Source organism: Solenopsis invicta, chromosome 2, assembly GCF_016802725.1.
Source record: "Solenopsis invicta isolate M01_SB chromosome 2, UNIL_Sinv_3.0, whole genome shotgun sequence".
In the NCBI taxonomy this organism is placed as follows: Eukaryota; Metazoa; Arthropoda; class Insecta; order Hymenoptera; family Formicidae; genus Solenopsis; species Solenopsis invicta.
The window spans coordinates 15,912,350-15,934,158 of record NC_052665.1 but is presented as its reverse complement, the minus strand read 5'-3'; the positions used below and the strand labels follow the sequence as shown (position 1 = coordinate 15,934,158).

At 36.8% G+C, this 21,809-nt stretch overlaps 1 protein-coding gene and 1 long non-coding RNA gene across 3 annotated transcripts in view; one reads left to right on the top strand and one right to left on the bottom strand.

Moving 5' to 3' along the window:
• LOC105197490 (vesicular acetylcholine transporter) overlaps positions 1-21,809 on the bottom strand; it is a 104,373-nt gene that overhangs the window by 57,800 nt on the left and 24,764 nt on the right. For both annotated transcript variants that reach the window (XM_026131194.2, XM_039445838.1), the window contains exons 2-3: positions 13,635-13,726; positions 9,720-9,776 (exon numbers count right to left, since the gene is read on the bottom strand). The gene's annotated coding sequence lies outside the window, so the exon portion shown is untranslated. The remainder of the gene's footprint in view (positions 1-9,719; positions 9,777-13,634; positions 13,727-21,809) is intronic.
• The window catches only part of LOC120356932, a 66,501-nt gene that overhangs the window by 40,264 nt on the left and 4,428 nt on the right, over positions 1-21,809 (top strand). The gene's annotated exons all lie outside the window — the stretch shown is intronic.

Genomic DNA, 21,809 nt, shown 5'->3' with positions numbered 1-21,809 from the left:
CCGAACGGATTGCGCACCCTCCCGCCACCCGCAACCCGGGAAAGAAAGGAAAAGAGACAGGGGCGTCGACGGGGGACGGAAAGGGTGAGTGCCCGGGTGGGCAGGCAATTATTTCGAATTCAGTACGTTCGAATGGCAGCCACGTCCGATTGATTATTATCGAGTCGAGCAAACGAGGGTGCTTGATCGAGGCCAGTCGAGCGTTGCGCGGAGCTCGGCACGATACTGATTAGTGTCGTCGACGATCGCCATAAACATACGTTACACAATTATTGCCGGACTGATTCTAGGTAAACTTGGAATTGCAACTGTGCTGTTTTAACTGCTGTTTATGACGGCGATATTTTCCGAGCATGAGCGGACCGGCTCGTATCATCTCGGTCGCGTAACACTCTAATGAGGCTCTCCGTCAAAACTTAGTAATTAGAAGTTAACATATTTGTAACTGTTTAAACACGAGTATGAGCATAATCATTCTTGGACACACACAATTATTACTACATCACGAAATTATTACGTTAAAAAATGAATGTCGAATTCTTGCCACATTCTATTATTCTCTGTTGTATCTGTTATAAGATTATAACAATAGATTAAGAAGATAAAACTTAGTTAAGAAGATACCGTAGTGTGTGAAAAATAAGTAATGAGGGATTTAAAACATTATACACTGAGGGAAAAAATTACTAAATTTTAATAAATATTTATTTGAATAGTACTATTAAAATATTTATACTAAATATAAAAGTAAATATATGTTTATTTAATATAAGAACCATTAATTTAATATAAATATTTGTTAAAGGCTAAATATTTATTGTACCGTAAGTAGATATTTTATTAGTACTATTCGAATAAATATTTATTAAATTTTAGGAATTTTTTCTGTCGGTGTATACATGAAAAAATTTATATATAATATATAATGCAATATATATATATATATATATATAAAATATATAAATAAAATATAATATAAAACATATACAAAAAAACTCATGTATAAGATACAATTTTTTCACTGCGATTCAATTATAGCTTTGCCTTTTTAATTTTACCGAGTCTAAGGTTGACTATATTTTTTTCCGACAACTGTGGAGAAAAAAGAAAAGGATGTGGGGGGGGGAGAGGATTAGTAAAACATTATTAGACTCCCATAAAGACTCGTTTCTTCGTCGGTCGAGTCGATGCAGCGTAATCTCTCGGGGACGCTTTCGCTCGCGCTTTCGTAACGAACTGCCCTCTTCCCTCGACCCTGGGGTTGCTCTTCAAGGAGAAAATAAGTTTTTCGTCGGCGACCAAGGGAGAATGAACCGGTTGCTTGGGGCACGAAAGTTCGCGCCTATTTCTCCGGAGGAACGACGACGATCAAAGCCAGATTATCGCGACCTGGGCGCAACGGAGAGAGATTCCGCTCCGCAATATTCCTCCACGGATTCAAAAAAGGACGCCGTTCTGCCGGAGGACCCCTTGATGCTCCTTCTTTCCTCGTTAGCGCGATTTTCTCGCAAGCTTAATGATGTTTGCCAAGAAACGTCGGCGATGAAGCAGACTAACTGTCTCGGCATCTCGCAGCTCCAATTTTTGAGAAACACAGTTTGTTATACATGTACAAAATATCTTGACTCTTCCTTCAGTTTGCGTAATATCGACCGATTTTAAAACAACTTTAATTTGATGAAGATAAAATTCAGCATCCTGACTTTTGATTTATAATTGAGAAGTTTTAGATATTGAAAGCTCAAATATATATGATTAAATTTTAATAACAATTGTCGCTCTTTGTGTAAAGGAAATGAAAAATTCTACCGTTTTACAGAAAAGGAAAAATATAATTACAATAATAAATTGAGTATTAAATATAGATGAATGGCGCAAAAAAAAACAAAAAGTGCTATTTTTTGATTGAAGCGGATTTTAATGCTTAATATAATTTCATACCAATTTATTATCAAATATTGTCGTATCAATTATTAAATATATTTTTCAGTTCTATTGGGTTGTCAAACTAAAAATGCAATTGTAAACTGAAGCTTGAAACAGTATCTCAAATAGATCGTCAATTTGACAATGATGCTACAAGCATCCGAAAGAAACTGCGAAGAACTTTATTGCGTAAAGTAAATACGGAAGATTTTATCACCGCGAGATCGATGTGATGCGCACACGTAGAAAAAATAATTTTGAGGGAATGAAACACCGCCGCGGCGTTTCCAACGTAACGCAAACAGTGGCAAACCGAGCAAATTGGCAAACAGTCGGGGATGTGCAACCGTGCGAAGCAATTACGGATTTTGCGTGAACGACGCGCACAAACTCTTTGTACGAAGGGCGAAGGGCGCGGAGAGGGTTTTTCTACTCCGGTTGCAGTGGCGTAACTACCGAGTTGTCCTCGGGGCAATTCCAAGGGAATAATTTAATTATCATTTGTAGAACGGTTTATGAAGATAATACAATAAAATAAAACATTTTCATTTAATTTTAATTTCATTTTTGAGAAGGCAATTTTCATTTTCAATTTTACCCGTCATAAAGCTTTGTAAAGCTCTCTCTCTCTCTCTCTCTCTCTCTCTTTCATGTTTACTATTAAATAAATTTTCAAAAGATTTTGTTTTAAGATATACATTGAAATATTAATTTGCTTTAAAATTTGATAAATTATAGCTTTAACTATTTAAAGCTTTCCCAGAATTAAATGATTCTTTTGATATCATACGATAAATGCGATCAAAGCTATGGAAGTTTCATTACGGATAATTTTTAAACGAAAGAAATTTAACGGCTTTACGAATTTCTCTCGGCGACTGTAACGTTTCTACGCTGTTGCCTCGAGCCTGAACTTTGCCTGAACCAGAAACGGGCGAATAGTAATTGGAGAGCGAGGCGGGTGTGGGGATTATGCTCGCGTTTCTAATGAAGCGACCGAGAACTTGACCCCAATGGAAGAATGTCTCGCACCCCCGACGAATTTGTCTTCCTGATTTGCGTCGGCGGATTCGACGATGTTGATGTTAAACCGCGGAAAACATACAGCCTTGGAGAAAGAAGAAAAAAAAAAATAGCATGCGCGTTCCTCGACAAGCCATCGAGCCAATCTCGTCATATTACGTCGAAGTCACGCGGACTCGCGTGTTTGGCTCTTTTTCTCCGTGTAGTTTCTCGATTTTTATTTATGGCACCCAGGAGTATAGTTATCGCGTAGTATGAGTAAGCAAAACTCACGACCCCAATCTTCGTTCTTTTTTTCCTAATGTGGAGCTAGATATCAAGATTGGAGAAACATAGCAGGAAGAAGAATGAGATTCTCAAGTTATATAAAAAAAATAGGTTATAATATTATATAAAAAGATATGTATGCGAGAGGGTGTGTTTACATTATAATATTAAAAATTGTGTAACATTAGAAATATAATATAATAATAAAATCAATTTAAGTCATAATATTGTATTTAGAATGTATCTGCCATTCTCGCGAATTTTATTTTATATTTTTTCGGGATTTAAAATCTGAAAAAAATCTAGATTGAAATTAAGTAATGGAAACTTCTATTTTCATTACTATCTCCACGCACATTTTGTTTTGAATGATTTGACCAAGTTAGAATAAAGTTTCAAAATGAAGTTTTTCTAACGAAGAAGGGAAGTTAAAATAAAATTTTATCCATTTCCTCGTCATAAAATTTAATTTATGCAGAAAAATTATTTATACATTTAGTCGAAATACTCAAATTACCTTTTCCTTTTGCTTGAAAAAATATCGAAAAAATTTTCCAAGAATATTGCAATTTGAGAAAGAAAAAGAGAGAATTCAATATTTATTTTAAACATCGAGAATATCATGTGATACACTATTATGGATCGTTTTCATCGTTTGCGGAGAAATCTATTTTCTTTGCATGTCGTGCATGAGATTATTCGGAAGGCACAGTGGCACAGCCTTCCCTTGGATGCAAGTGGAATACTTGATTAACTGATAATGAGGACGGCGCGCAAAACGCATCCGGTCGCGGAAGCATAAATTTCCGTACGGCTTACGTTTCGTCAGAGAGTAATTTGAGAGAGAGGGAGAGAGAGAGAGATGGTGGGAACGCACGGGCTGGATGGAATGGATCGCCGAGAGAAACCGAAAAAGAGAGAAGGTCGCTAGATAACGGTAGGACCCACCCTTCAATTATCCCGACGCGCGTTTTTATGGCAGCCGGTTTGGCTTACACCATTAGCAACCTGATATCGATGAGATCCATCGGGAAGACCCTTCCTCAGCCCCGCCAATAATTTGTTTTCGCTCGTGCAATTTTAAACGCTTTAAAATACTAGAGCGTAACCCGCGCACTTACAACAGGATTTCTACGATCGATTCGCAGCTTAACCCACTAACGGTGGCAATATATCAAAAAATACATATCGCATTAAAGAAGCACAATGTAAAAGTCAGATGTATAATAAAAAATTTCGTGTTTTACAGTGAGAAACATTGTCTGCTAAGAATGTAATTTTTAATTCTTTCGCGCGAATATTTCCTACCGCATACACGGGAAGAACGGTTTTCCTGAAGTACCAAAAATTTAGCTAGATACAGATCTGAAAATAATTTTGTCGGGTCATTGAAATAATTATGTAGAATATTTAAATATGATGAGTAAGGCTAACAATATTTTGACATTCTAACAACTAATTTGATTATTCTACTCAATTATTTTGATGGCCTAACAAAATTATTTTCAGGTTTAGCTAAATTTTTTTATATTTCAGCAAAACCGTTTTCTCCCTGCACCCTGTTAAAAATGTCATGAATGTATTTTCAAGTTTCACGTTAAATTTAATGTATCCATAACTGAAAAACATGTGCATAAAATTTAGTAATACATTTTTGACAACATTAAATTTACATTAAATGTTTTTAATAAATCTGCTTGAAATTTGCTTCCGTTATATTTAAATTTAATTCTGCTGCCGATTTAATTTTAACAGTGTAGATTTACTGATTTTCTAATATGTACGGCATAACTTTTGTTTGGAAAATGTGAGATAAAAAATTCTGATGGCAGCAAAAAACGAGACACCTTTTATGTCGCGTTTTAAATAAAAAACAAATCATTTATTGCCTGACCTTTATGGAAAAAAAACAAAAAAAAAACATTCAACGAGTACTGCGTAAAGCGATTCAAAATTATGTTTTTACATACTCGAAAGAATTAAAAACGACGAATAAAACGAATTCTGAAAACATGGGTGTACATAAAACTAAAGCTTCCTGGACAGAAAATATAAAAGTTGTGATAGTCGGTTCGATAGAACGTTCTATACAGAGATCATTATCTCAACAATGCTATCAATTTAGTGGAAAACATGTCTCGGAGGTACCAAGAGACGGTTGTGGACAATTTCCCACAAAAGTATCGTGATACCAAAATCTGGTGTTCTTCTCAGTTATTTTTCTCATTTTCTAATTGTAATAAATGGTTCTTCTGGAATCAGAAATCGACTCGAGGCTGGCTATCTTTTTTGTATTTATTCGATTTGGTCGAGCCTTGCAAGTTCTGAGGGTTCGCGCCGCCGTGAATGCGAAGCGTCGGGGTGCGTGTACGCGGACGCTGCGCGCGTATTTACGCACGTCCTCGGGGGCAGCTTCAGAAGTTTGCGCTTAATCACGAAATGGACTCGGATTGGAAACGGTAAACTCACTCTCTCGGAGTTTAGTTAGCGACACTCGTCGGTGCTTTGAAGTTCAGCCCGTGCCCGTTTTCCCTCCCCCCCCCTCGCTTCTCCTCCCACGATCACGCTTATTAGCGAGAATGGATCGACCATGCCGTCCGTGCGTACATCTCGAGACATCTCCTCGTAATAGTCTGTAGTTACCGGTGCTTATCGCGACCCAGGGCGGCACAAGCGTCAGCGAGCTCTTTGATTTTCGAGAGCGTTTTGCATTTCACGTTGGAATTTGCGTGGCATTTACTAGTCGGGTTGCTTTTAATGTGATTAGTTCGTATTAGCTTCATCCGTGCAGAAGTATGAGATGTTTAAAAGCAGCGGGAATTTCGGAAAGTTAGTTTGAAATGTAGAACGGCATGTCTCTTACAGAACAATTTCACTCTTTTCGAATTTGTCTCTCGCGATTGTATTGCATTTTCATTTTTCTCAACGTGAAAGTTTCCTAGGGAGTTTTATGCGAATTTTTTTTTTTTTTTTTTAAGATAGCAAACAAATATTATTTTAGAATTTTAAAAATGTGAATTTTTCTATTTATATTTATAACTGTAAGCCACCAGGTATGATTTATAATTGATATAAAGTCGGGATTAAAATTCAGTTGTATAAATAGCAGATGTTTCTTCTGATTAACGTAAGCGACAGTTGTCTCAATCATTGAGGCAAAATTAAATTTCCATCAGTTTTTTTTTGTAAGTCCGACTTACAAACGAATTATGGATTTTTATTTTCAAAAGTAATCGAAAGAAGAGTAATAAAATAACATTTTTGATCAGAGAATTGTTTTGCTACGATTGTACTGCGAATGAAAACGTGATTGGATATTTACTTAATTTAAACAAATAATTTTTTTAACTAAAAAAAAAATACTGACAGAATGTAAGAAGTAATTTAATTGTTTTGGTTTTTAAAAATGTATTTTTTTTTATTAAAAAAAAAAATACGTTGCATAATCAAACTATTTCTTTAATTTTAATAAAAGAAAACAACCGAAACATTTTTTCTCAAATTTTTTTTACTCAAAGAAACTTTTCTCTAGGTGAATAGAAAACAGTTACAGTTAATCGATTAAAGTCATAGTCTCGATTTGATAGAACTCATTAATTATCGCGATTTTTTCCTACACCCGCCTGTAATCCCGTTGATTACCTTCGACGTCTCCAATGTGATTCTGTCGATATCTATTCGCCGCGTTTGTCGAATCACGCTCGTGGGGCCGCGAAAAAAAAACTCGGTCATGCCGGTTAATAGGACGCAGCGCACTCCACGTGTGTCATAATATAGAACGGGTACCGGACGACAGATGGCACGTGACTCACGCGTGCGCCACCCACCCCGGTGATTTATAAATAAATTAGTCGCTATCGGATCTCGCGATAACGCATTATTTACGATTGTTCCGTGACGATGCATCCTTAAGAAACGCGGCGCAGTGCCGTGCACGTGGGGGTGCTTAAATTTAATGAGGCATCGATATTTGTATCATACAAATCCCGTTCGACGTTATTTTAGTTTCAGTATTCTGCGCGCGATGCGTATCATAAAACAATATTTTAGAACTGCAAGATCGTATACTATAATGTGCAAATAACTAATAAATTATAAAAATGCATTTTTTAAATGGATAAATTTATTATTATTTTTACAGAAGAAGACTGGAGAAATATGAAGATTTAATATTTTTAAACTTTTATATTTAATAAGATTTATTAAGTATTAAGATCAATATTTTAATATTTAATATTTTATTTGTTAACGTCGAATACACATCTTTTTTATATTCTCAATATTGAAATTAATATTGTCTATTGAAATTAATATCTCGTATATATATTTACACTGAGAAAAAAAGTTGTTAATTTGACTAAGTTTTTCAACTTGATTGAATTTCTTCAGTTTAAGTGTATTTATGTATTTAAGTTAAATATATAAATGCTTAAATTAAAGTTTAAGTATTTTGTGTATTTAAGTCAAATACACAGATACCTTAATTGAAAAAATTTAATCGAATTGAAAAATTTAGTCAAGTTAACAATGTTTTCTTTTTCCTCGGTGTACCGACATCACTGACAAAAAGCATCGCAAACATTTGTATCCCTATTCGTAAGCAGGGCTGTCCGTTCGGATGTGCTTAATGCAATACAGGGGATCGGACAGGGGCATCGCGGGAGTACTCAGGTAGAATAAGTGGACTTGCGGCTCGCCAATGTTGAGCCGCATTTGCCGACGCGTGTCGCGATCACGATCGCGTTTGATGAGATCTCGGCGAGTTACAACGCCTCTCATAAATTTAAAAACACTTTAAGAGTAATCAAGCGTCAATCGAATAATTTGATTTCAGAATATTTCGAGAAGATCTTCCCGGAAATAATTACGTGACAAAAAAGCTACACATTTCTTGCAACAAATTAAAATGTAAAATAACTCTTTAATAAAATTCCGAATTTTTTTTTTATAAATAATTAAAAGATTAAAACGAGTTAATAGGATACGAAGACAAATGAGAGTCAAGCGCTGTCTATTCATTGACTTTTTTTTTAGAGAGCTTCTATTATAGAGACTCTTATGTCAGCTATTACAAGATTAATGCGCACTGATTAACTCGCCAATAAAAATAATTCGACTTTCTAATCCTTCTGGCTGTCAATGAGCAATCAGTCGACCTATCAATCAGCGCGATCAATCAACCGGCATGATCCTCTCTCGCGCTTCACATGAGCAAATTAATTGATATCTGGGCGTGGTAACACCTGGTCGATCGATAGTGAGAACCCCCCTCGATGAGGCCGCACGTATATTCTCACCCCTCCTCTCCCTCTTCCCTGCCTCTGCGCGCGTCCTTTTACATTTCCGGAAAGAACGATCGACTAATTCGAGATCGCCTGTCGCTTTTTTTACCAACAGCCGCTGAAATCAAAGACATCACTGCTCTTGCATCGCGCACACGAGGAGAGAAAATCCAATATAAAACCAATATCGGGAGTGACGAGCCGCGAATACCTCTACACCCTCTCGCGAGTTGCTTTCTCCCCTCTTCCTTCTCCTATTTCTCTCCTGCCCCTCGCGAAAGTAATTTTCTTATGGGCGTCTGGAATTTCGCTTGGTGTGGCTGTCTGAACGAATGGGCAATGATCGATGCACCGACTGGCATTGAAATTTACGAAATTGCCACTCTTAAAAGCGACTGCTTAACGATGGAGTTCAACAATGGAAGAGCCAATTTTCCAAAGAAATAGCAATATTTTAATTGTTTAACGCACAAATTTGAGAAACAACATTCTCACTTAAAAATTCTCTCTTCTTTCCTTAAATATTTTTTCCTAATGCGATTATACTTAAACGAGTATGTGCGATTTATCACAGGGTGAGCAAAATATCTTGAAAACAATACGTTTGAAAAAAAAAAGTTTTGTACAAAAGTTACATGGAGAAGGGAAAATAATGGTAAAATTAATTTTTGAAAAAAAATTAAGTTTTTGACATAAAGTGTGAAATATCTTGTAAACAATTGATTTTTCTACCTTAATCCTTTTACATGCAGAATAATTGAATGGATTACGCAAAGAAAATCCTATAGTTGTAATGTCTTGTTTTTAAAATATTTTATCGGTTTGATAACTTTGCTTATTTTGCATAGTGCCACTGAACTATTCTAATTTCTTTTATGATGACGCTCTTACTCTTCTTTTTTTTTCCGTTAGCTTTGCAGAGTGCGTACGAAAACATCGTGTGAATGCGTGTTTGTTCACGATGCAACGTTGCAATCGATAATTGAATCGAACGTGTCGTTCGTAACGCACGTGTTTTCAATGCAGTCGTTTGGACAAACAACGCACGCCATTTGGCTTGACAGCTCGAATGACGTGATGGAAGCGGCGGCTATGGAAAACACGTACGCACATGCGGCCACGTGGGCGCGATGAAGTGCTCGCGTAATACGTGAGTGCGAGTTTAATACCGAAGTGGCGGGATCCTTTTAAGAGCGACGAGTTGCGAGAGAGATACTCCACCTTATTGAATGATCCGTAGTTGACGGCGGGGTTCACCACAATTTCTTTCGACGGCACCTGCGACGCGCGAACGATTATTTATTAAAATCCGTTATACGGACGGATCAAGATGATCACCGTTCCAACACATTTTATGAAAGGCTAAAATTAAAACGCTGATATTTCGCGGAGAATTAATTCACTGCCCCAATATCCGATTATATTCTCAAAATATTATTGGAGCATAGTATTATTCATGTAATTCATTAAAATGTACACTTTAATAATAGCCGTGACATATATAATTTGAAAATACTCGTAGGCTATTTCCGAAATACATCTTCTCTACACTCTCTTTGCTTCGAATTTTCAAAATGCTGCAAATATTCTTCGAAACTCTAGTTATTTATTGTAGCTTTGTTTCTAAGTCGATTTCTTTTCTCTTGATTAGACTTTTGTTTTAATACATTTATGTTTAATTTATAATGATTGTAATTCAAGTAATTTGCATTGCATTCAAGTAAATGCGAGTGCGCGAAATACAAAATGAAAGTACATATATAACATATTTATTTTATTATAAAATAACAAGTAGCAGGAATCTATTGAAAGTACGATGGGGAAAAATAATGGAAAAATAATAGGGTTTTTAAATACCGAATGTTTTTTCAAATACTGAAAATAATTTTTCAGATGTAGCATACACATGAGGTAACCGATATCGCGAATAAATGCATAACAAATGCACAGTGTATCATTTTTATACGTTCGTGGGATTTTCCGGCCGAAGTTTCCTTTAAGGGAAGAGCGCCACGCATGGGGAAAGTTTTCCCGGATGGAGCGAGGCCTGCCAACGAACTTTCCGCAGGCGATTTTCCCGACCCACTATTTTCTCTCGGCATTTTCACCGTGTCCGGCGCTATTCTTCCGGAACTAACAGCAATCGTGCTCGCGGCCGAGTTCTTCTCGGCTCTAATGGAATTCATTATCCCGACTCGTGCGCCGACATACTCTGCTGCAGTATTATAACTCATAGTTCGCGCAGTATTTCCCAAGTAAATTAACCGGCTTTTCTTCCGCTCTTAATTAACTCGCAATAATTATAATATAGCACGTCTAATCCGCGAAGTCGTAAAAAATTGATGAATGATTACTACGCGAAAGAAATTTAATAAACGCAATCTACTTTAAAAATGGTGCTGCGCGTATTTTTAAAGATGTAATAAGGTTTGCTGAAACTTCACATTTGAGAATAAACGAGATATAATATTGATGCAAGAAGAATTATATAAAAATATTATTAGATCGCGTAACATTTTCTTGTTTGTAGTGCAACGGAAAGAATAATTTTGTCGAAAGATCTGCTACAGAGCTGAAAATAATTATTGCATTATTTTAAAAATTGTATTGGATGTTTAACTTGGTTGTTATAGTGCTGATGTCGAAACTGTTTGCAGCACGCCCAGAGAAGTTTCTTCGAAGTCAGAAAAATATTTGTTTGATTCAAAGAAATGTGTGCGTTGCTATTGTTCCTTTAATTAGAATTAATGAAATGTGCAAAGCATAATTTTTCTTATGAGAGAAATATATTTTTAAAACCAGAGCCACCAACCTATTTTTTACGTCTATGTCAGTATTTCTTTTGAAATAAAAAATTCTTTGTTTAAATGAAATAAATAATTACTTTAAAAAAGATTATTGTCATTTTTTAAAACAAATCAATTTCATTTTTCTCAAAGATATATTTCAATAAAAAACAAATCAAGTTAATGAAACGATTTCATCAATGACATAACTTTTCTCTGGGCGCATTCCTATCACGCTCGGGCGTCTACAAAATTATTTTAATAACCCGACATAAAATTATTTATTGATGCCGCAATAAAATTGTTCTTTCCGTGCAACATCGTAGTTTTCGCAACGTGCATTTACACAGGCAATAAATAATTTGAAAGTAAACACCCGGGGCATCGGTATATGCGAATGAATACGGAAGGTGCCGAAAACGCGACACGCTCATTGAAATGCTCCGTCGAGCGAAAGTGATATATTTCATAAGTAAATTTGCATCTATTCCCGCCCTGCGGGCAGGTGAGACTTTCGCGCGGCCGCTGCCGCCGCTTCTTTCCGTTATACGCGCCGATCCCCGCATCCGTCACCTCGAAGGCATCACGGCTGATCCTCGGCGTTGGAAATGTAAATCAAACCGAGGCCGAGCACGAGGCGCAACCCTCGTCGCGCGTCGCCTCGGGGCGAAGAGTATGTAAATGACACGGCGCGGCGCGTCAGATACGATCTCGTTACCAGCGCGACAGACGCGGGGAACTCGCAAGAGGGGAGAGACCGAGAGGGAAAATTTATTGCTCGCGGATCGGCGTCGGAGCCCGCTTGAACACACGCGGTCTCGAGATCAGGTGAAACGACCGCGAACGTGATCGAGCTCTTTGGAACGGAATGTAAATCTCCAATCCGCTCTCGCAAAGTTAAAATCGCGAATCGTCTCTCGAGAGATTGCAGCGTACAATTCTCACGCGCCTCGCCTTCGAGGATCGAACATCTATTATTTGCTTATTTGTTGTGCCCCCCCCCCTTTCTCCCTGCCTATAAATTGTAGTCGCTTCGTAAGCTTTCCGTTACAGAACAAACCAGCAAAAACATTGCAAAATATTACAGTAATGTTTCAGCAACTTTGCAGCAACGATAAAGTGTCCGCTTCGGGAATATTGATACGTAATGCAGCAACGTTAATGTTTCAGCGATAATTTGCAATGTTTTTTTTCTACCCTATGCCGCGGAGTTATCACGTAATACAATTTACTGCGATTTATGCTTTACCAATTTTTTTTTTAACGACACAATTTCTTTTGTAGTAAGAAGAAATTTTATATTTTTGCGGTGTACGTTTTTCCGTTGTTTGAGAAGAATTTAAAAAAACCGGGCTCGAACGCTCCGCGTGGTTAGAAAATTGAAGCCGACGTATCAATGTTGAAGGATAATGAAATTTACCGTAGCGTTTGGTAGATGCAGTTGCATTACTGCAACTCTGTGATTTATTCGCTCACCGGCGCGGCGCAGCAGGCATGCATAATACGCGGGGACCATAAATTTTGACGAGACAATTGGTGCCGGCAATTGCGTCGGAAATGCTAACGAAAATTTATACATTCCACGTACGTACGGCGGCATTTTCGCTGTGACGTTGCCGAAACTCGCGACGTCGCGCCGCGTCGGCATCGGTACGATCTCATAATTTTGCGCACGAACGCGTCGCACAAATTTCGCCGAATGCAACGCAATTTCTTTCGAGCCATTCGCATCGAATATCACAAAAAAAATGAGGTGGCAGGCGGGATCATCTGCGGATATAAGCGTCGCGTTTTTCATACTTTAAGGACGACGCTTTTCTGTAAAGGAAAAACCACGGGCGTGTATGAGAGAACTAAAAGGCTTTGACGGGGGTTTACACTTTCGACGAGAGAATATATTCCAGAAACTGGGTTCTCATATTAAAATAAATATGGCCGATAAATATATCACTCTCGCGTTGTTAAATACCTAATTTAATATAAAAATTTCTTTACATCAAGATGGAAATTTTTTAAAGAAGGGAGAAGAGAAGTATCCCTTCTGGAGCTTTACCTTCACACAAAAAAAGAAAATGTGAGAATAAGTCGCGTTTAAGCGCGTGGAGCAGAATTTTATATTTGTTATTCAAATCCTAAATGCATTTGCATCGCAATCTCGTATTTCTTTTCACAAAAAGATTGCGATGTTGTGTCGCGTCGTGTCTGCCGTAAAATGATAATGAGGAAGGTGTAAAACTTCTTTTACGTTTTATTCGACCGCGGTGAGTCCTTGCTCGGCGTATCTCGCGCGGCACGGCAAATAAAGATCGCGGGGCTTTGTTGATAAGGGATGAACAAAGCGGCGACTTACCGTGGCAGGACACGGCGAGTTGTCCCTGGAGAGACTGCCGAGAGTCACCAATAAACGACGCGGGGCCCCCAACACCGAGTCTCGCCATCCCTCTGCAAGAAGCAAGAAACAATTGCATTATACATCGATGGTCGTTTCTCATCTCGGCGTGCGATGTGCCATCTGCTTCGCCGACGAGCCAGCCGACTACAATTCGGCTGAGGAACAAAACAACGCGTACCGCTCAAGATTATATAAAAGTAAAAAATGGAGAAAATCTTTATATTATTTGCATTTTTATGCATCGCATTTGTATTGCATGAATATTATAGAATCTAGAAATTTGTTATTCAAATCCTGAACGTAGCCTTGTAAAATTTTATTTGCGGATATCGGACGAGATCTTCTGCGCCGCTAAAGATCAAGGAAGTGCAGCCCTTCGGGCTGGTCTTAATCATTTACTATACGCCGGGCGATAACGCGCAAATGAAATGTGGTCACGTAGCCGGGAAGCCTTGAATTAAGAACAGTCGTGTCTCCAAATCGTAATATCGCCGCCTAAATCCGGTTTCAGCACCGCCCTTAACTCGAACGAAGACAGGCGATCTGTCATCGAGCCGTTTAATGAAAGTCGCGCCTACAACTTAGGGCCGCTCGGCTTAAGATGTAAACGGAGAAGATGGAGAAATGGAGAGAGAGAGAGAGAGAGAGAGAGACAAGGGGGGAAGGGGTAAGAGAGGAACTCTAAGGTGAAAGTCGAACGCTTAATCTAGCAATATGAAACTTCCCTGCGGGCTTAACCCGTAGCCTACCCTCCTGTAACCACATTATTCCACAAATACGTATGCAGCTCTTCCTACGCGCATTACGTCGCAACTTTACGAAAGGTTAAAATCTAGTTTGGAAAATAAATTCGAGTAAAATAAGTAAAAGATGAAGCACGGAAAGAACAGTTTTGATGAAGTGTCCAAAGATGTAGTTGGATACAATCTTTGATCTGAAAATAATTTTTTTTTTAGAAGTTATGAAAATAATTATGCAGAACGCTCAAGCATGGTGAGCAATACTGCAAAATATTTTAGCTATTGGCTTAAACGTCCTACATAATTATTTTGACGGTCTAACAAAATTAGGTATATTTAGATCTGTATCTAAATTTTTACTTTAAACAGATCTGAAGATAATTTTGTTGGACCATCAAAATAATTGTGCACCCTATATGAATATTATTAAAAATTAAAATAACGTTACTATGAATACTCTCAAAATATTATTTCATATTTTTTTTTTATATTATGGAAGAATTTTGTTAACGTTATATATCCACTTTACTAATATTCTTAATATATTAATGAACATTTCTTGTAACATATTATAAAATTGTAAAATTATTAATTAACTTCACTTTAATGAGAAGATATTTACATTAATATTTTAGAAATATTATTTAATATTATATTAAATGGAATATTACATTAAATATTCTAAGAATAAATTGAGAATATTTTTTAATTAATATTAAATAACATTACGTGCTTATAGCATAGTCAAATTAGTTGGAAACATCCAAACATTTTGCAACCTTGCTCATCATACTCGAACGTTCTGAATAATTATTTTGATGGCCCAACAAAATTATTTTCAGATCTGTATCTAGTCGCATTTTTATAATACGTACTTCAGCAAAACAGTTCTGTACTTATCGCTAAAGCGTCAAGAAATGTGTGACGCGAAGAACGCTGCGTACTTATCGTCCATTTATTTGGGATGACAAACGCCCTTTTGCCCCCTAAAAAATCCTACGGACGAGCGCACATATACTTCGTTCCGTAATAATAATAAAGTTATGATCCAACCTCGGTCCGGAGGAGAACAAGATAGAGATAGGCTGGTGCGCGGCCACTAACCGGCCGCCAGATTAATAAATCTCAATTACGCGAGTTAATGCAGAGGGTAATTCTCTCCCCTAGGCCGCCGGATACGAGGGTGAAGGCATTTCTATCGCGCATTGTTGCCGGGACAATGACGCCGGCGATTCCGCCGCGCTTGTAAACTCGTCACGCCGCGCGTTCTTGAAACTTGTACCGCTGTGCATTATCGGAGACCTGTCGCTATTAATTTCTCCCGCAAAGATAACCAACGCGCAGGATAACAAAGAAAGGTTCAAAAATTTAACGAAGAAAAATACATTGAGCATTGTCACGTGCAAAATGCTGGATAAAATTTCCCATGAAGTTCTCTTCGTCAAAAAATGAAATAATTTTTCCCAAATTTTTCCTTGAGACTAGGCGAGTCTTGCATCAATTGTGAAAGGGAAATTTTGACGCATCACCTAGAGAAAACTTTATATTAATGAAATCGTTTCTTTAATTTGGTTTTTATTTTTTTAAGTCGAAGTGAAGAAACATTACCTAACCTTTGAGGAAAACAAAAATTTAGTTGATTTCAAGGAACGACGTTATTAGCTTCTCTAAAGTAAATAATTATTCATTTAATTTAAATGAATACCTTTATTCAAAGAAAGTACTGACAGAAATGTAAGAAACAATTTGGTTGTTTTGGTTTTAAAAAATATATTTCTTTTATTTTTAACAAAAAGATCTCCGTTGCACAACCACATTATTTCTTTAATTTTGATAAAAGGAACAAGAAAAAAATGTCTTCAATTCAAAGAAACTTCTCCAACCGTACAGCAATGCACAAATTTTTTTGATTTACACAGATGTTTGTTTTTCACTTGCAGAAACTTTTCTTTACGTGATTCGCAATTGGGGGTGCAAATGAATTGCGAGATCTTAACCATCAGCATAAAGTCTGGTAGCTTCTGATTATTTTAAAATATTTCCTAAACTTTTTGAGATAACTCAAAGCATACTGAATTACGCTCACTTCGAATTACACTTTTATCCCCCGCTCTTCTCACCTTTATGGCATTCCTAAACAATATGTAAATCAAAAGCAGTGCAACTCGTAAACGGGCAAGAATTCGTAGCGCATTCAGATTAGAACTATTATAGAGGAAAACGTCTTCCTCCCGTTGAGAGCCAGAGTAAAGCTCCGTGCGTCGAGTCAGGAGCTTCGAGGCCTCGGGGGGATTAAGACGTCGCGAAGCGAGCGGGACAGACAGAGCGTCAGCGCACCAGGCAAACCCGCTGAATACAAATACGCCTCTCGTTTGCACGTCGAATTAAACCGAAATAAATCATAAATATTAAACGAGGCTTTCAGTCGCGGGATTACGAGGGCTTGGGGCGCCGCGTTCGTCCCCCTCGGATAGTCGGACCCCGAATGGGCGGAAATTGCGCGCGGTACGCGCCCTTTCCTCATCCTCCCTTCCACCCTCGTTCGGGGACAGCCCGGGAATCTCAATGACAATGGACGCGGTGCTCGAGATACGCCGCGCGTATCATCGTGCTGACCACGATGGAGAAGACCTCGCTGGTCTTCTAAGCGGAGCAAGACGAGAGCACTTCACTCGATCTTCTTGGAGATTTTGGTTGACCAAGCAAGACCGGTAAAATGCGAGGTAGCCGTGGTTTCCTTGTTTGCGTTAATGCAGGCATCGTTCGCGTTTTTTTCTTCGGCTAATATAATATAGTTTAATAATTAAATTATTTTTAAGGATAATGATTAAATTAACGTAATTTATTAATTTAATTATTATTAATAAAAAATAATGTATCAATAGTAGAATGTGTGATTGAAATGTACAATGAAAGAGCAATTTTGTGTTGATAATACAAATATGAAAATAATGTTGGATCATAAAAATAATTACATTGTACTGAAAAAAAAGAATTAATAACCTGTTACCAGCTTCTGTTTTCCAGTGGAATGTAATTATTTATCCTATCAGCTGACAATGCTTTTTAAATGTTTTTTTTAAATATTTATTCTTCATTATCACATTTTTTAAATATTTAAAAAAACATTTAATAAATATTGTTTCCTGATAGAATAATGATCCAATAGAATTATTTTTATATCTGTATTTTCAACAAAATCGTTCTTTCCATTCACTTCAGTGTAATACAGAGGGTTTTATAGTCAGATATAGGTCAGATTTCAAATAATAAGAAATTTCTTATTTAATCGGAGAAGGACGTTTCCTTAACAAGAAGTACTAAAATTTCCGACCAATTAAGTTTCAGTAAAAAATGTTCCTTTTCCAACTTTAAATTACCTTGCTTTAATGAAATTATAGATATACGTATATATAGATGTTTTTTTTTATTTGGGTAGAGATATTAAAACGTCAAGACTATTCTTCTGCGACCCGGGATTTTTCCGTGCGATTTTATTACGAGAAATTTGAGCTCGTTTATATTGAAGTTTGAATTCTAAAAGGATTCAACCATAAAGAAAGTTGCGGAGGTCGTTCTATTGAAATGCTGGAGCTTCTGATCTCGTTTCGCGACGAGCTACAACTTCTGTAAGTGGATTAAAACTCGCCTCTCGCCGTAAAGGTACAACGAGATTACCATAGCGTATGTCTTTATTGATATTCGCGAAACGACATAAATGTTACGCTTGTGTTGACTTTGTCTTATCTTTAGTGCGGGAGCGCACTTAATAGTAAGGAAATAATTACGAAAGAGCATATAATATATTTGAGTCCCAGTTTGTGCTGGAACACACGTAGCTTCGTGTAAAAAAAAGTTAGAAAAAAAATTATAAATTGTATTTGAAGTTAAATTGAACTTAACATTAGAATGCTACATTCTGAATTTTTTATCAAAAGGCAAAGTTATGTATTCGCTTTTACGGTAGCACCGTTAGTCATGAGCTTGTGGTTTCATCTATTTTCTTCTTTATGTCTTTAGTTGACCTGTGGTGTCAAGTTTGACTGAATAAATATTTATCCAGAGCAATATCAGAGAGAGAACATTTTTCTATTTATAATTTTTTGCAATATTATAATTTTTTTTTAAGCAAGCTTGTTTCTGTAAATCAATAAACTAATATATTTATGAATATACTTAAATTATTAAATATAAATATATTTAATATGAATTGTATTTATAAATACTTAGCTATTGCAAAAATAAATAGTTTAATAAATCTTGCAATAATTTTTGTATCCGTGACGATAAAATAAGAAGCTATAAAAATATAATTTTAAGCATAATAAGTTGATATAAATTATTTTGCATTATTCAAATAATAATGATATCGATTTATTTTACTCAGAAAAGCAAATAAATTAAGTCAAACTGTTAGTAAAAAGGCAGTAGTCCTTTACTTTTTTATGCACTTTTAACTTTTATATTTTGTTTTTCTTCTTGTCGCCAACTAAATTTTTGAAAAGAGCAACTTTTAAATACCATTAGTGATTTAATAATTTTGATTAGAAAAAATGATTAAAAAAAATTGAAAACAGAAAAGCCCAGGTTGCACTAACGTTTAATAAGATTGTCTGACATTAAAATTAATTTATTCTCTATTAAAATAATGCTCACTTATTCTGCCACCTTGTCAAGCATGAAGTAAACATAAAAAAGTGTAAAAAATTTTTAATTGGATGAATGTTTATTTGGAGTAATATAAACTTCCGAAAAATATGAGTAGCTCTAGGGGATAATGTCAAGTTAAATTTTTCTCCACCTAATTGCCGTTCCCTTCCTTTTCCTCACCTGACAGTGGCAAAATACGTAAATTGTCCCGAAGCGAATGAAGAGACGCGAGAACTTCCAACTTTCTCCTCTCGCATTCTCTCGGAAGTTGGGAAAGTTGTACGACTGCGGACGAAAGGAAAATCGATGGTCGTTTCGGCCGAATCCTCATTCCAATCCCGCAAGAACGAAATGGCTTGATTAACTGACGACGCGTCGTTACTGCGGCCACCCTGCCGGTCCGCTATTACCCCGTAGGGGTGGGACCAGACTTAAGGGGTGCCCCAGGCAAGAAGAAGAAGAAGGCGGAAGAGAACGGTACTCTCCCTGTACTCCCTTTATTCACCGCGATCACGTTCGTAGGTTTTTCTTCTGCTCGATAAAGAGCCTTTCACCGCGAGTTTGCGTGTCCGACTTCGGCCATTCCGAAGATCGTACGAAGAGGATGCGACCCGTTTTATCCCGTTTTTCTCGTTCGTCGAAGTCAACCGAATCCTTCGACAGTTTAATCGAGGCAGTTAGGAACTGCGAAGAAATTTTTACGAGAAATTTTTACGATCGCCGAGCCAATCCGAGACTTTTCAGTTCATTTTATCGGTCCGTTCGTTCAACACCTACGAATACCTCAGTATTTTCCAGCAGTACTCGGTATTACTATCAGATAAGATCTCACGAGCGTTTAGGTGGCAACTGAACGCCAATCATTCCGCAGCAGCAGTGTTTCATACGTTTTCCTCACACATTTGCGATTCTCCGTTCTAAGTGTTCACGCTTTAGCAGCTTGCAAACGCTTTTATCAACATCGCGCGCGGTCGAGTTAAACGATAACATTGTCGAGTGCCTATCCAGTATCAGGATCAAACTTGAAATTCAAACCGGATCAATTTCATACCGGAAATTCGATCCTTCGAGTATAATTTCATTGAGAGTTGAGACTACTGCAAAAACTGTTTTCTGTGTCAACATTTTAAATAACGCATAGCGATGTTATTATATCTTTAAAAAATGTGCACGATATTTTGAGAGAAAGGGCGATCCTTTTGTAAATTATGTTTGTAAAAGTTAGCGAGAAAGCTACGAGTATTTTCATTTTGCTACACCCAGAGAAAAATTATATTTAAATTGAAACCGTCTTGTTAACTTGGTCTTTTTAAATTGGAGTGAAAATATCTTTGGGGAAAATAAAAATTTATTTTATTTCAAGAAATGACCGTTATCAGCCGTTTTTAAAATCAATAAATTATTTGTTCACATTATTTGCTTAATTTAAACAAATGGTTTTTTAATTCAAGGAGGGTACCGACAGAAATGTAAGAAATAATCCAGTTGTTCTGGTTTTAAAAATATATTTCTTTCATTTAAAAAAATAATTTGCGTTGCATATTCAAATTATTTTTGTAATTTTAATAAGAGGAACAACCACAAATTTTCTTCAAATCAAATAAACTTTTTTTTAACCCTATAGCAGTGAAACAATTTTTTTTATTTAAATAAATTTTTTTTTACTTGAAGAATTTTTCTCCGGGTGTAATTCCACTTATTGTTAGCCAATAAACAAGACGTATTTTTAACCAAGAAAGTGGATGATCATCGAAATAGTTCTCCTCGACGGCAAGAATCGCCCTTTCCCTCTCGTACGAATAAACTCCGCCCGGCATATGGGGGTAGTGCTAATGCCGTTTTATGGGCAGGCTGATACCCATAACGCAACATGGTACCCGGGTGATGATACCAGTTCGCGTGCGAACGGGAAGACCGAACGAGGGACGGAAAGATCTCATCGACGTCGTTGTTGTCATCATAGGGAACCGTGCGACGCTTTACTTTATTCATAAGGCGGGGTGAGAAGCGCGTTCGGGCGCTCTTGATGGCACGGCCGCGCGACAAAAGTCGCAGCGCGATATCAGATGTTCCTGGAAACGCGTTCGGAGACACGTCGTGCCTTTCGAACGAGTCATTAATCCTCCAAGGAAACGGAGGAGATTCGAGAGGGATATGGCGCAGTGCGCCACTCACATATCACTGTCGGATGTTACTCTTGATCCCAAATTCATACTTTTATCTTGCAAACTACTGATAAAGTTCCAATACTTAAGAATTTTGAAGAATACACATGTACTAGTTGAAAAATTATTGAAATTTAAAAACTACTTAGGTTTATTATTTCTTTTTTTTATGATGAACGACAAAAAGTCAGCTCGCTATACAAAAGACAACAATGGAAAATTTAGTTTATAATGGCTTGTGCAGCAAAAAGTATTGATCCTATTTTACTGCAGTTTTAAATAAATATATCCTTTATAAAGTAATGGAATCCAAATGAACTTTTGCGCGAATATTTATTATAGAGTTTTATTACTATACGTATTATACGTATGTACAAATTTGGATTAATTCATAATATTGCTTTCACGTTAAATAAATACTACAAAACGCAATTTTACATAAAGAACCAATAGCAAACAAAAATTCAAATACCTATAACTTTTAAATCAATGAGAAGATTACGTCCAAACTTTATACAGATACGCAAACGTAACAGAACGATCCACAAAATTTGTGACAGTCCTTTGAGATGTGGCAT